The 15,439-nt window shown below is 45.5% G+C and overlaps 1 long non-coding RNA gene across 5 annotated transcripts in view; it reads right to left on the bottom strand.

Annotated features, from left to right (window-relative positions):
- Positions 1 to 4,176: 4,176 nt before the first annotated feature.
- LOC112645949 (uncharacterized) overlaps positions 4,177 to 15,439 on the bottom strand; it is a 53,005-nt gene continuing 41,742 nt past the window's right edge. Inside the window, exons 1-7 of one of the 5 annotated variants that reach the window (XR_003127371.3) lie at positions 14,366 to 14,596; positions 13,983 to 14,045; positions 13,187 to 13,331; positions 11,847 to 12,037; positions 9,451 to 9,612; positions 4,674 to 4,787; positions 4,177 to 4,344 (exon numbers count right to left, since the gene is read on the bottom strand). This is a non-coding gene — a long non-coding RNA (uncharacterized LOC112645949). Of the gene's footprint in view, positions 4,345 to 4,673; positions 4,788 to 9,450; positions 9,613 to 11,846; positions 12,038 to 13,186; positions 13,332 to 13,982; positions 14,071 to 14,365; positions 14,597 to 15,439 lie in introns of those variants that run through there. The other 4 variants (XR_003127367.3, XR_003127368.3, XR_003127369.3 and 1 more) reach the window with 4 other exon arrangements.

Genomic DNA, 15,439 nt, shown 5'->3' on the forward strand with positions numbered 1-15,439 from the left:
GAAGAGGGACAAGCAGGCTCCCCCCTAAGTGGGGAGGCCAATGTGGGGGCTCGATCCCAGGGCCCCGGGATCATGACCTGAACCGAAGTCAGACCCTCAACCAACTGACCCACCCAGGTTCCCCGAAATGTGACAAGATTTTAGGGAAAAATATCTTAATTTAAAATGTACACAGTTACATAATTTGAAATGTCAAAGAGAAATGAAAATAAAAGTCCCTCACCCCACCTCACACTTTAGATTCCCACTTCTCAGGAACAACCACCTTCAACTTTTTTAGCCGTTTCTTCCCACATTTACCTCCAATTACCTTCTAAATAAGGTAATTCATACTGCTTCTGAAGTTTTTGAGTTTTATATATTATCTCAGGACTTCTTACTACGGAAGATGAAAGCTCAACTCCCATATGTACACACACACTACCTCCTCTCATTCCTCTCAATATAGGTACATTCATAATTTCGGTTATTTATAGAGGATTTACATGACTATGACTATACCAATTTTATTCACAGCAGAGCCAGGTAATATGTTATGATTCCCATTTTAAAAATATTTTATTTATTTATTCATGAGACACACAGAGAGAGAGGCAGAGACACAGGCAGAGGGAGAAGCGGGCTCCCTGCAGGGAACCCGATGTGGGACTCGATCCCAGGACCCCGGGATCACACCCTAAGCCAAAGGCAGACGTTCAACCGCTAAGCCCCCAGGCACCCCAATTTCCATTCTGTAATGACTTTTTTTCTAGAGTTATTTAGTACCTAAAAACACAGAACCAAACAACTTTGCTTAGTTTTCCATATACCTATTTATCGCTCATTCATCTTCAAACTTCCTCACGACACACTAGGGCTCTCCCAGTGTGTTCAAACAGGGCCACCTGGGTGGCTCAGGTCATGATCCCGGGGTCCTGGGATCGAGCCCCACATCAGGCTCCCTGCTCATCGGGGAGCCTGCTTCTCCCTCTCCCTCTGTCTGCTGTTCCCCACTTATGCTCTCTCTCTCTCTGTCAAATTTATAAATAAAAATCTTTTAAAAATATGTTCAAACATTAAGAAATGTGTCATTTTCTGTCATTTCTCATTCTCCTGCACTAATCTCAGCTGGAACATGCTTGTCACCTGGGGCTTCCCTTCCACATCTGCCTTGTCTTTCTCTCCTGTGTCTTTATCTCTGGCATTTTGTCATGGTGATTGCTGCTGTTCTTGTTTATTCATTTACTTCCCCTTTAATGAGGGCTCAGCAAGATGCACAGATCATCTTTCCAGGAGGGCTACTTGTCGAGTAGTAGGTATGTGATATTGCCCAACCTCAGTCTTGTAGAATAAAAGTCATAGTGGCCACACAGGAATAGCCACACCTGAAAACTGTGAGCCCTACAATACCAGTGACACACGGAAGAGAAGTTCCTCCTCCCAGCTGGAGCTGACTCCAACCATCGTCATTCAAGAGGAAAGCAGAGCCCTCTCACACTCTAGGAGCACACAGATTTTGGTCTACAAATACTAGATTAAGCAATTCATAACAAGTCATTTTGTAAGTTCTGGAAAGTAGCTCTTAGACATATGGGAAAGTAAATGCTTATGTGATTGTGGGTCATTCATCTCTAAGAACCAAGGCAGCTCCTGTGGACAAAAGTGGAACTTATTTTTTTTAAAGATTTTATTTATTTTATCTGAGGCAGAGATACAGGCAGAGGGAGAAGCAGGCTCCCTGCGGGGAGCCTGATGCAGAACTCGATCCCAGGACCCCGGGGTCATGACCTGAGCCAAAGGCCGATGCTCAACCACTAAGCCACCCAGGTGCCCCAAAAGTGGAACATTTTGCACAAAAACACACTGTAATGACTTGAGATACAGAAAATATGCTAAAGTATTAATAAGGGCACAGAGATTAAAATCTAAAATATTCCTTGGCCATCTTTGGAGGATGCTCATTATCCTGAAAACTAGTTTATAAAAGGCAAACATCCTGCCTCCACTGGAAAACAAAACAAAACAAAACAAAACAAAACCCTTGTACTTCAGGGTAACCACCAGATGATGAGGGAGGGTTCCTCTTTCAAAAACACATGCTAGCTAATAAATGAGGAAGGAGTAAATGATATTGCAACCTCTAATGAAATAATAAATCCAGGCAATGCTCATCAATGGCCTCTGAAATCATTTGTTGAAAACTGTTGGGGGCGGATCCCTGGGTGGCGCAGCAGTTTGGCGCCTGCCTTTGGCTCAGGGCACGATCCTGGAGACCCGGGATCGAATCCCACATCGGGCTCCCGGTGCATGGAGCCTGCTTCTCCCTCTGCCTGTGTCTCTGCCTCTCTCTCTCTGTGTGACTATCATAAATTAAAAAAAAAAAAAAAAAGAAAGAAAGAAAACTGTTGGGGGGACACTTGGGTGGCTCAGTATCTGAAGTCTTGAAGTCTTGGCTTCAAGTCCTTCAGTCCTTCAGTCCTTGGCTCTGAAGACCCAGCCTGACTCCAGGGGCCCACACGGAGTGGGCTCAAGGCTCTGTGTGGGCCCTTGGAGTCAGGCTGGGTCTTCAGAGCCAAGGAAGATCCAGCATAGCTGGCCACTGGGAATGGTAGTAATTGCTGAGTGTGAAAAATGTGTGCCAGGGCCAGTGATAGGGAGTATTGGGGCCATGGTAAATTGAAGAGCACATGCTCTATCTGAAAGCATTCAAATTCAATGACACACAGGAGAGAGAACACTGGAGACCAAAGGACACGGGTCTAAGCTCTATCCTTTAGTCAATTCATGATCCCTGCAGTAAACCTTATCCTATATTTGAGTTGAATTTAGACTTTTCTTGGAAGTACAACTTTTGGCCATATCTGTCTCTTTGACAGCCAATAGAGAACTCTGACTAGGACCAAGTCTGAGTGGATTAAAAAATATTTCACACATCAAACTGACAAAGCAAGAATGGGTAGGAAATACACTACCAGGAAAAAGGCCGTCCCATAGGGAGCCTGTCTGTGTTGACCTAATGATAAGAATCTGTACACCAAGGGTGTCAGCCAGACAGGAAATCCATCCTGGTGGAGAGTCAAAAGTGCCCCAGTCAGGACTGACAGGCTGTGGCCACATCGATTGGCTCCAAAGGGCATCCTTTATACACACAGGCAAAGGGCATGTCTAGACTTTGCAGTCACCAGAGATTTTCCTGGACACTCTAAGGGAGTAAAGGGCAGTGGGAGGAGGATTAAGAGCCTAGGAAAGAGGCAGGAAGCCTACTTCTTTCTTCCTTGTGATTGGTTGATTTTTATTCAATTTAAAAATAATTCTGAGATTCCCCCTAAATATCAGAGAAATATCTGTGGTAGGAAAGTATTACCAAAAAAACCCAGGATTTTTGGTGTGTTTCAGGGTCTTGCTGGTAGGACTATTAACTTCTGTGGGGGGGTTAATAGGAAGGCTGACCGTATCCACTTCTGTGTTGCCAAGAACAAATACTGACAGTACCGTGTAGAGGAACCATACCAAACCCTGGGGGGGGGGGGGGGAGTGGGAGGGGGCGGGTATCGACATGGATAAGATGCAGTTCCTGCCCTGTCAGATCTTTCCATACAGGTGATGATCTAAGATCATAAAATTACATTATAATACATAATGTGGTAAGTATCAATGGTTGTGAGGCCAGGAAAGGCTGAGACAGATACACAGGCAAATCTTCACAAAAGATCTGGGAAGGGGTCCCTGGGTGGCGCAGCAGTTTAGCGCCTGCCTTTGGCCCGGGGCCCAATCCTGGAGACCCGGGATCGAATCCCACGTCGGGCTCCCGGTGCATGGAGCCTGCTTCTCCCTCTGCCTGTGTCTCTGCCTCTCTCTCTGTGTGACTATCAAAAATAAATAAAAATTAAAAAAAAACAAAAGATCTGGGAAATGATACTAGCTTTGAAGGGTGGCCCAAATTTTAGTAGGTGTTAAAGGGAGGAGAGAACCTTCTTATCTAACTCTTTCATGATATTCTAGATGTTGTTTGCATTCCCTCTAAAGGAGCTGTCTTGCCCAAAGGCTCTTCTAGGCAGTCATGTTTTAATGCCCATGACCTTTGTTCCAGCAAGTTAGGTAAAAGCTGGTTACATGATCCAGGAATGTCACTCCCAGGTGTGGCCTGACCAGCGTAGCCCAGTTTAGAACGACATTCAGAGCCCAGGAGAGTCTCGTTTCTGATGATTTATTTAAAGGTAGAGATATGAACAGATCTCAAATGAAAGGCTGCCACGTGTAAGTCGAAGTTCTGAAGAAATGAAGGTGGTACCAGGCTACGTAGGAGCCTGAGGACTTTCTGGTTTCCAGTTCATGGTGCCCATATAATCCTCCACCTCTCAGGGCCTTGAAGTAAATGGAATGGATATCTGTTGAAATCATCTGATGAAATTACATGGACAAGATAAAAGGAAATAGCAACTTTTTGCCCTCTCTCTTGGCACTGAGGCTCTCTTGGTACAAATACCTTGAAAGTGATCTTCGTATTTAGAAGGTAGACATTACCCTTACATTTGCATGTGACAGGAACTGAGAAATAGCATGAGTGAATCCGAACTTCCAGTTTCTCTTTCTCTCTCTGTTTTAATTTTTTATTTAGATTTGAGAGAAAGAGAGACAGAGATAGCGAGAGAGAGAGCAGGAGCAGGGAGGAGAGAGAGAAGCAGACTCCTCACCGAGCAGGAAGCCTGGTGCGGGGCTCCATCCCAGGACCCGGAGATCATGACCTGAGCCACCCAGGTGCCCCCAGTTTCTCAACTTCTCTTTCTCCCTCCTTCCTTCCTTGTCTCCTGGATGAAATGAGAGCAATGAGAAATTTAAGGTGAGAAATAAAAATCAAACCAGGTGTAGAGCCAACACATGACTATAACTGGGTGTGGTCTACAAATCTGATTCTGAGCTTGTAAGGAGTGGTGGGGGTGGGGTGGGGGAAACGTGGCTAATAACAACCTTTTGAGTATTTGTAAGACAGAAGTAAAGCAGTCGTGGCCCAATGGAAATACCTCTCATGGGTCCTCAAGAAGGAAACACCACGTCATCCTCAACCAATGAAGGATACGTGGCTCTTTCTTAGATTATCCGCTACACAGATGAAGAGCATAATACCAAATTCTGGTGAGGAAAGGGACTCTCCTTGTTTTAAATATGGACATTGATGGTTTCATTTCATCCAAGGAGAAAGTCTAAGGGGGAAAAATAAATATAACATGCCTAGAGGACTGAACAGCCTTCCAGTTCTCCAGGAAATGTTTGATGAATAGCATTCCTCACAACTGTGCTTTGATGAATAGCATTTCTTACAACTGTGCTTTTGATAAGAATTAAAGAATAGAGAGGTTATATCCTGAAGGGCAGAAATTGGATGCAGCTGATTAACAGTGGATGCACATTTCTGACATTTTGATATGTGAACAATAAATGGAGCAGGTGTTATGGTTGGCATCATAAGAGACAACCGTGGAGAGGTGACGCCGGAAGGTCTTCTAGTTCAGGGAAAGGTCTCTCTATAGAATATCCGAGTAGGCGCAGGGTTGGGAGGGTCCCAGTACTTCATGGAAGTCCTTGGAAGTTCCAGTATGGATATGGGTGAAATAATTTTGTAACGTTTATTGGCAGGTTGTTCTCCATTTGCCTAAAATTATGGTAATGCGGTGTTTATCTTACCTATTTTTAAATGTGTAAAACATACTGACTGCCTGGCGTTTGTCCATTCAGGAGAAGGTGACTGAAGCACATGAGGAAAATATTATATAGAGCTTTATTTGACAAGCTGATTTATTTAAAAATCAACAGAGTGGCTAATGGAACTTCAGGGTAGTAATTTCACATTTATATTAACCTTTAATGAGCCCATGTGGTTTCTTTAAAATCTATATTACCTGTGTAAAGAAAACCTATTCATTAGAAATCCAGTCTCTGATTTTGGTAACAGAGCCAATATTCATATCCCACAGAGGCCAATTCTAGTGAGCTTTAAAATCCAAGATATTTAACTTTGTGACTATAAGACTTTATTATCAACACTCATTTCCCATGCTGTCAATGAAAGAAGATGTTGACCACCTACTGTAACTAATTTAACTGGTAAATGGTTGAGACATTAATGGATAAAACAACAGTGTCGTTAATATTTTCTTATGAACATAACTTCTGTACTTATATAAGGCATATTTGTAAGCAACCATTTTATTGCCTGACATCTTAATATATAACTCTATAATTTATTTCTAAAGAAAAATATATATGTCGATTCCAATGGCTAGTTCTGTATTTTTCTGTTAATTTGTAAAAGGAGAACGTTTAACTGGCCTAATTAGTATCAACCCCTCTGGACCAGGACTTTGGGGGTCGGGCTAAGTCTCAGTTATTGCCCAGCCTATGATTCAGGTCCCCATTCCTCATCCATTCGGTGTCCACCCTTTGCTCAAGGAATAGTCTAGGTCACAGCAAAAGACTGTGAGCAGGATGGGTTCTGTTAGAAGAGGATGGAGAAGTTGCTGGCATCATGGTTGATGTGGTTCATATCAGAAGTTTCTAATGTTTCTTTATTGTAAACACCACTTGTGTACAGCCTTGTTTCATATCTTTTTGTACTTTTCTAGTGACTCTGTTAGGATACATCTCTAGAAGAGTAACTATTAAGTCAAAGGATCTGAAAAATGTTTAATTTTGCTATTTAACCATGCCACATTTTTACCATATGTTCATCTCTTACTATTTCACTTACTGAACACCAAGAACATAATATTCTTCCTTTCCGCGTTGTGTAAACATGCAGGAAATAAAAGTTTTACTTCTGCAATCAGCTCACAAAAATGGTTGAGCCTTACTGCCTTGCTTTCTTCCTTGTTTTTTGGAAACAAAAGATTGATTTTTAATCAATTTTTAATGTCGCGAAAGATTTTTAATATTATGTTTTGGGAAACAGTCGTGTCTCTAGAACTTTTTTTTACTTCAAGAAAAAGGTTAGGGCTGCTTGACTGCTGCTAGGGAGGCTAGAATCCAAGAGAGGGGAAAAAAAAGATAAAATTCCAGTGCTCTTTTTCACTTAATTTTGCAAATTTTGTAAAAGAGTAAAACAACAGAAACAAAAACCACAAGCCCAACTGCCTCAGTGTGGTAGGACAAACTGACAGAGGCTGGAAAGTGGGCCTGGCTCCTTTCTCCCTGGGAAGGCGACGTTTGAGCAGGGTCCTATCTGCCCAAGCGGCTGGTCTGAGGGCTTCTGCAGCCATAGCTGTCCCTCGACCCTTTCAGGTAGAAGAATTCTTTCCTCTACCTTTTTTCTTTTCTTTTCTTTTTCTTTTCTTTTCTTTCTTTTCTTTTCTTTTCTTTCTTTCTTCTTTCTCTTTCTTTCAGATTTTATGTATTTATCCATGAGAGACACAGAGAGAGGCAGAGACCCAGGCAAAGGGAGAAGCAGGCCCCATGCAGGGAGCCCGATGAGGGACTTGATCCCAGGACTCCAGGATCACGCCCTGGGCCGAAGGCAGGCGCTCAACCGCTGAGCCACCCAGGGATCCCCCCTCTACCTTTTCTATAGACTTCCCTTGGTGTAGAAGCTTCTCCGACTTGAGAAGGCAGAGATGCGTCTGGACATTTCTTTCAAAGTGCTGATTCCTGCACTCCAACCCCTGCGATTCGAATTTGGCAATTCCGGGGGCCCAAGAGCCTAGATTTTTAGCAAGTTCCTCAGATGACTCTGGTGCAGGTGCTTGGTAAACCCCACTTTGAGAAAAATTGCTTGGGGACTTAATAGGTCCTTCTTGGGTGGGCAGAAATAAAAAGTAAAAATTTTCTATAAAAAATGGTTATACTACTCTTTGTTTCAGTAAGTTGGATCTGGATGCATTTTTTTTTTTAAAGATTTTATTCTTCAGTAATAAACACACAACCCCAAGATCAAGAGTTGCATGCTCTACTGACTGTGCTAGCCAGGCACCCCAAATCTGGATGCATCTTGAAGAAGAAATTGAACTCTTTTTCCCCAGCACTTCCCTAATAAGAATGCTGCTGGCCCTTGGTTTCTCTTGCTATCCATCCTTTTAAATTAACTCATGTGTCTCACCGTCTTCTACTCCTAACCTCTCTAGTTCTCCTGTTCTTATTGGCCCAGGCCAGAATCCACTGAGGGGCTCCAGAGTTTCTCCTGATTCTGCATGAGAAATTAATATTTTGAGGACAAGTCCCTGGGACAGGTGAGGGATTGTGCGAGGAGGCCATTTGGGTGTCTGCCGGGGGGGGGGGGGGGGGGGATAGACCCGGTTGACATTATCTGGGTTAATTAGGACCTAGTTCTTTGCCTTGATGGTTCAGGCACTTGATTTTGTCAACAGACAAGATTGGATCTGGTTTGTGAGCAAGTTCCATTTATTTATTTATTTATTTATTTATTTATTTATTTATTTATTTATTTATGCAAGTTCCCTTTAACCCAACTCATAGCATCTGCTGCACACAATCAGCCCGGCATGCATTTGTTTACAGCTAGAAAGGAACTGGACATTTGCATTGACACAGACCTCTCCACATGCCAGGGGTTTGGGAAGCTCAATTACAATCAGGAATTTGCTTCAGAATAAGGAAGGCGAAATACTCCATTTGCTTTCTGGATCCTTCAAGGCTGATGCATTCATACTCCATAATTGAGATAGCCTTGCTAATCTTGCTGGCCAGTTATGCCCTCTGAGGGAGAGGTTTGTTTTGTAGGTTTGTTAATGCAATCAGGTAAAAAAAATATTTTTGAAGATTTTAATTTTAAGTGACCTCTGCTCTTAAGGTGAGGCTCAAAGTCACAACCCCATATCAAGAATCACATGCTCTACCGACTGAGCCAGCCCAGTGCCCCCGCCATTGGGTAAATTTTATTCTGACCAGAGAACTATTTTATTTTATTTGTTATTTTGTGTTTATTTTTTATTTCTTTAAAGATTTTATTTATTTATTAGAGAGAGAGAGGGGAAAGGAGAGGAAGAAGGAGAAAGAACCTAAAGCAGACTCTGCACTGAGCCCAGTGGAGGCTCGATCCCAGGACAGCAAGATCACCACCTGAGCCAAAACCAAGAGTCGGATGCTTAACCAACGGAGGCACCCAGGAGCCCCCAGAGAACCATTCTCTGTCTTCAAAGCGTTTTTGCTTCTCTTGCTTTCCTCCTTCCTTTCTTCCCTTTTTTGGTTCCTTTCTTTTTGTCTGTTTCACAGGTTAATTCCTATTAGCCTTTTCCATCTTCTTATGGGTTGGGAGGTGGGGATGTGGTTTACAGTGACTGAGTCAGACATTTCACAGTTGTTCCTGGGTGTTTCTGCACTATTTCTGCACTACTTCCAGTTTTCTTTTGATTCTCATCTTGACCCTGCAAATCAACTGTACTATTTGTATTTTGTCACAGAAGAAAATCTATTTTTAATTACTGTGAGAGTCACTGGCCACATACAGTGGCTATTTAAACTTACATGTATTAAAGTGAAACTAAAAATTCTTTATCTTCCTCGATTAGCCCCATTTTCAGTATGCAACAGCCACATGTAGCTATGGGCTTCTGATTGGACAGTGTAGATAAAGGATATATCCATCACTGCAGAAATTTCTCTCGGACAACACTGGCCTGGAGACCCCTATATGTAAAAGAAGCAAGAAGTTCTTTTAAATATTTTATATGCCAAAGGCAAAAAAGATGGGATGCTTTAGTAGTTGTTTTTTTTTTTTAATTTTTGTTTTTGCTTGAGGAATCTAAATTTAGTGAGATCTGGTAGTTAAAACTAAGCCCAGTGATATGTAGAACTAAAGTGGGCAGGTGTTCCTGCCACTATCCCATCCTTCCATTTCTTTCTGACTCTTTTGGTTGCACGGAACAGAAACCTGCTCTGACTAGCTTAAGCAAAAAAGGGGATTCCGTTCAAGGTTGCAGGAGCATCCAAGGGCAGGAGTACAGCTCCGCATGGGAACACACTGGAGCCTACGACTTGAGTCTTACCAGCACTCTATCAGCTCCTCTTTACACCTGCCTCATTTTGGTTTCTCCCGGCCTACCGGCTTACACCGCTTTTCCATGATACAGCAAGCATGACCCCCAAGAGTTCTGAAGGTTATTATTTTCTCCATTCAATACACCAGCCAGGCTAAGGCCAGACTCTTTTAGTGCCCATTGCAAACACCTCTGGGAAGTGCTCGTTGGCCCAGCTTGGCTCAGGTGCCTATTGCTGGTCCAGCTGGCTACGATTGCGTGGAAGGTCAACCGTAGCTTCAGAAGCCCTGCTGTTGTGGCCATGTGGTTCAGAGAGCGGGACGGGAGCCAGGAAAAGACACAATGCTGGGCAGCCAACTCTATGGGAAGCCACTATAATTCTCACTCTACCATTTGGTGGCCCAGAACTCCCTGCTTTGGTCCTTTACCAGAGCTTTCAAACCTCCCTGAGCTATATACATGAATGCATTCTATTTCTACATCCTCCTCTGATCAAAGTTTCCTTATCCATGTGCACCATTATAATAGGATTCCGCTAGGTGACCGATGAATCCGATATAGACAGCAAACCATAGTAAAGATTTCAGATAAAGCCAAAATACCAGTTTTCTCATCTGATAAGTGGGGGTAATATTACCTAACTTGAGACATTGTTGTGAGATTAATAATTATATAATGATAGAGATTAATCATAATAATATGCAATACATTTTCAGTTAAACCTGGATATTAGTAAAAAAAAATATCATGGCAATCTCAAACACTATATCAGAGAGGCAGTGGGGGTGATACAATACTTTGTGACCTTCGAATCAGAGAACATAAACCTTAATCCTATTTTTTTACATACAGATTGATCTTACATACAATTCAGATTTGAAAATCATGTGTATAATATTTTTCACAATTTGAGGGGAAGGATCTACCTGGCTATATGATCTTGAGCACAACTCTCTGCCAGTTTCTTCATCTGTAATAGCTACTATTTTATTGGGTGGTTTTTTTTTTTTTTAAGATTTTATTTATTCATGAGGGATAGAGAGAGAGAGAGAGAGAGAGAGAGAGACAGAGACAGTCAGAGAGAGAAGGAGGCTCCATGCAGGGAGCCTGATGTGGGACTCGATCCCAGGACTTCAGGATCATGCCCTGGGCTGAAGGTGGTGCTAAACCATTGAGCCACCCGGGCTGCCCTTATCGGGTGGTTTCGAGGGTTCAATGAGTCATACATAAAATGCTTAGAACAGAGCCTAGAAATAGTAAATATCACATAAATGTTAACATCGGTTACTATTCTTTAATGCATTGTTTCTTAAATTGTGGGTTGCATGCATTAGTGGTGACATGAAATATAAAGAAACAGAATAGAGAGTAGACTATCAGAGAGCAATGCTTCATAGTACCGGTAAGTATTACTGTGGGTTCTGATAAATAGTCCCCAGGCATTGGTACAATGCTACCTACCTATAAGTTTTAATATTTGCTCTTTTTTGGCTAATTTGAATCAGTCCTTATAGCTTATGGGACTGAGCACCAAGAAGAGTGAGAAAATGAAGAATGGAAACTCCAGTGATATGGGTCAAATGCATGTCATACTGACCCCTGTTCCGCCGCTGATCAGCATGGTGGGTTTGGCCCGTAACCTAGACTGTGCCTCAACTTCTCTTTTATTAAAAAGGGAATTTCTTGTATATTTCTCATAGGAAAGTGTGAAGCATTTTGAACTACTTATAGTCAAGCACTACAATTAGACAACACCTCTTGCCTCGCAGGTTTTGAATCATAGCTTGGCAATATGGGGCTAATTATGACTTTTTTTTCTCCTGAAAAAGAGAAAAGGCCTGATTCGCAGTAAGTCAAACTTTGCCACACTTTCTAACCACTCACGGAATTCCTAGAATTGACCATGAAATCCACTTCGTGTGTCTGTTACATTGATTTTAGAGTTTGTTCCAATTTAAGGACTGAAAATTCACACTTCGAATATGATTTTCTCTGTTTTACCCTCTCTGGTTATTATTCCTTTTTGCTTTCTTCCTCAGACTTCCTTTCCGATTTCACAGAGCCTAAGTTAAAACCTGAAAAAAAAAAAAAAAAAAAAGTGCTGCGTGACACTATTCAGGAAGAGGAGGTTAATAGTTTTTAAGCATCTGGTTTTCATCTTATTTAAGGCATGAAAATGGGGATTAGGATCTTGTAGATATAGTATCGATTTGGCAGATAAGAGGAGGAAGCCTAGTCAATGAGGGGAAGACACTTTGCACCAGCAGGGACAGTAGCATTAAACTAATATGAGGCTTAATGTGCACTGGGAGGTGGGGGTAAGGGCGGGAGGGGTGGGGAGGGGGGTAGGTAGGACAAAGATTAAAGTGCTGGGAGGAAGTTAAAGAGCATCAGCTGCGTCATAATTCAGACAAGTTGAAATAAATGAAACGCTACAGAAAAAAATGAAGTGGAAAAGGAAATAGTTGAGATTCTTTTGTGAAATTGAAGGACCTTGTAGCATCTGATTTGCTGATAGAAAATATGTCAAACAAGCTTTTTTGTTGTTGAAGATCAAGGAAGAGGGGAGAAGAGGCACTAGAATCATCAAGCTACAACTGGTTTTTCTTCCTTGGAAAAGAGCACAAGGGGGTGTAAACAAAAACACAAGCCTGTGTTTGTGTGCTCTGTTAACATTTATTTGACCTTTCTTCTTCCCCCTCCTTCATGAAAATAAAATTAATTTACCTTGAGTGTTTGCACTTTACCCCCCATCCTTCTCATTTTCATATTCTTCATAATTAATAGTGGTAGGTCATTACCAATAGATAGGGAAATGGAGACCAGAGGCGAGCATGTGCCCCAAACCATTTATCAGGTCACAGGTCAGGAGTCTTTGAATTTATAACCTCTAAATTCTTGGTTTCTCTTACTACCAGAGCGGCATAACTAACGAAGAAGAAATTCTAGACCCTCTAGTACCAGTTAGTTTGGATCTCGGAGCTGTACTGCTTAGTGGAAGATGAGACAATGGGGAGGCTCCTCCTCCCCTCCAATCATTTGGAATTCTTATTTGCACACAAGCACACACTTAGAGGGGTCTTGCTCGGCTCCTGCTGGCAGCCAACAAGATGAGGTAGGAGGCCATCCGAAACCTACCTAATAGCTATTTACTAACCAGTATTGAGTTGACTTTTCAACACTGACGAAGGCTGTCAGTATACGGGAATTAAAATATTCATTACCTTACAGTGCTTACTTCTTTTGAAGGATTGTATTCTGTGTCCATTTAATTCTGAGATAAAGAACCATTATCATCTGCTTCAGTGTTCTTTATTTCATGGTATACAATCAATTTTGCTGATAATCGCTGACAATCTTTACGTAGGCCTGCAAAAAATCCGGCTTAGAATGAGTCTCCCCATCTGCCTCAGACCTATGTAAATGTACCCTGCTTAGTTTCACTTGTGTTCAAACCTGTACCTTTGAGGCCGAGACCTTGGGAATTCAAGGGCAAAGTGAATTTTAATTCGGTACGTTTTGTACTTTGATGAATAATGGGGGAAAAAATGCCCTCCAAGCTTGATTGGTTCTAGCTACATTTGCCTGTCACTATTTCTCAAACCATTGTACATAAAATAACAGGCACAAAAGATCCTTCCCTCAAAAAAACAGATTCCTGGGGAAAGCAAGTCAAAAGAACAGTAGAGGGGATAATGCGTTTGATTTCTCAAAAGTCTATTTACTGTCCAAGTTATTTTGGTCCTTAGGCCTTTGGACATGCTAGCAAGTAATTATTTTTGTGGCTGATAGAATGAGTACTAAACATTTATCATTAATTGCAGTTTGGAATCACTTTAAAAAAAGAGAGAGATGTCATTTTGGTTCCCCCCAAATTGTTTGTTCTCGAGGGACACGAGCCAGGTGCCAAGAGTTGACCGGACGCCAGGCCTCGGGACTGTCCAGTCTTCCACTTGGGATGTGCAGCCGGGCCTTCTAGATATATTCTCGCGGTTAGAAAAATCTATCCCCCAGACTCACAGATGCTGTTCTCCCCCCACTGGTTCTGCACAGAACATCATTATCTTTGCCGAGCTTCTGTCTCTATGGCAATAACAGATGGGAAGTGCTGCGGAATTATTCATGTTCAGCAAAGGAGGCAGTCAGGAGGGAGGGGAAGGTGGGGGGTGGGCGAGGGGGCACGACCCGGGAGCACGACGCTGGGGGCGGGAGGCAGGGGACGTGGGAGGTTTGCGAGCCTCCGGGAGGCCTCCAGGGAGGAAAAAGGCCTCGGAGCCCGGGGCCCTTCGCAGCCGGCTGGCTCCACCCGCGGACCCCGCAGAAGCGACCTCGAAGCGGTCAAACCAGGAGAAATTGGACAAAAATGGGCGAAAAGGGGGGGGGAAAGAAAAAAGAAAACCAACCCCCCGAGACGAAGCCCGAGTCCTCTGAATTCTGTGCAGTGCAACTCGGGGGCCTATTTCGGTTCCTGATCGTGCGGTGGGGGTGGAGAAAAGGGGATTTCTCGGCGTTTCGAAATGGGACGGAGCACGTCGGCAGAGTTCAGCAGGCTGCTCGGCCACCCGGGGCGCACCCACCCGGGGCGCACCCACCCGGCCCTCGGCTCGCCCCGGGGGCCCCGCGCACTCGCCCCGGCCGCGCCTGCACCGCGTTCCGTGTCCCCCTCGAAAGCCCTCCGTGGGCGGCGGGGAGCGGGGGGCGTCCCGGGGAGCCGGGGGGTCCCGGGGGGGCCGAGGGGGGGCCCGGGGGCGCGGGGGGCAGACGCGCTCGCTCCGGGTCCCGCCGGGCCGGAGGGCGCAGGGCGCAGGGCGGAGGGAGGTCAGGCCGGGGAAGGCGTCCGGGCGGGGGCCGCCGAGGCGGGGCGGGGCGGGGCGGGGCGGGCAGCTGGCGGGAGGCCCCGCGGGGGGGTGGGCGGGGCGGGGCGCGGGGCCCCCGGCGGGGCGCTGCAGGGCGGCCGCCACCCGGCTGCCTCCGGGGCGGGGCGGGGCGGCCCAGCTGCGGCCTCGCGGGGGGAGGGTCGCCCGTGCCTGACCTCGGGCGGCGGCGCCTCCGCCCCGCCGGCTGCTGGGGTCGCGCACAGTGCACGGCGCGGCCGCCCCGCCCCTCCCCTCCCCTGCGCGCCCCCCGCCCCCGCCCCCTCCCCGTCCCCCTCCCCCTCCCCCGGCGCGCGGCAGCCGAGCGGCCGGGGCGCCCCCGGGTCTGGCAGTCAGCGCGGAGCAGCGGGCGGGGCGGGGCGGCGGCGGCCCCAGACAGCCGGCTGGGCGACTCGAGGAAGGAAGGAGGGCGGGCGGCGGGCGGCGGGCGGCGGGCGGGGGTGGGGCGGGGAGGGCACATCCTGTCTGCGCCGGGTGCACCGCAGACAGCGCCGCGCGCCAGCCGCCCAGACGGCGCGCGAGGAGGCCGGGGCGCGGGGGCGCGCCTGGGGCGGGGGCGCGGGGGGCGGGCGCGGGGGGCGGGGGCGGGGCGGGCGCGGGAGC

The sequence above is a fragment of the Canis lupus genome, chromosome 34, assembly GCF_003254725.2.
Source record: "Canis lupus dingo isolate Sandy chromosome 34, ASM325472v2, whole genome shotgun sequence".
NCBI classification, from domain to species: Eukaryota; Metazoa; Chordata; class Mammalia; order Carnivora; family Canidae; genus Canis; species Canis lupus.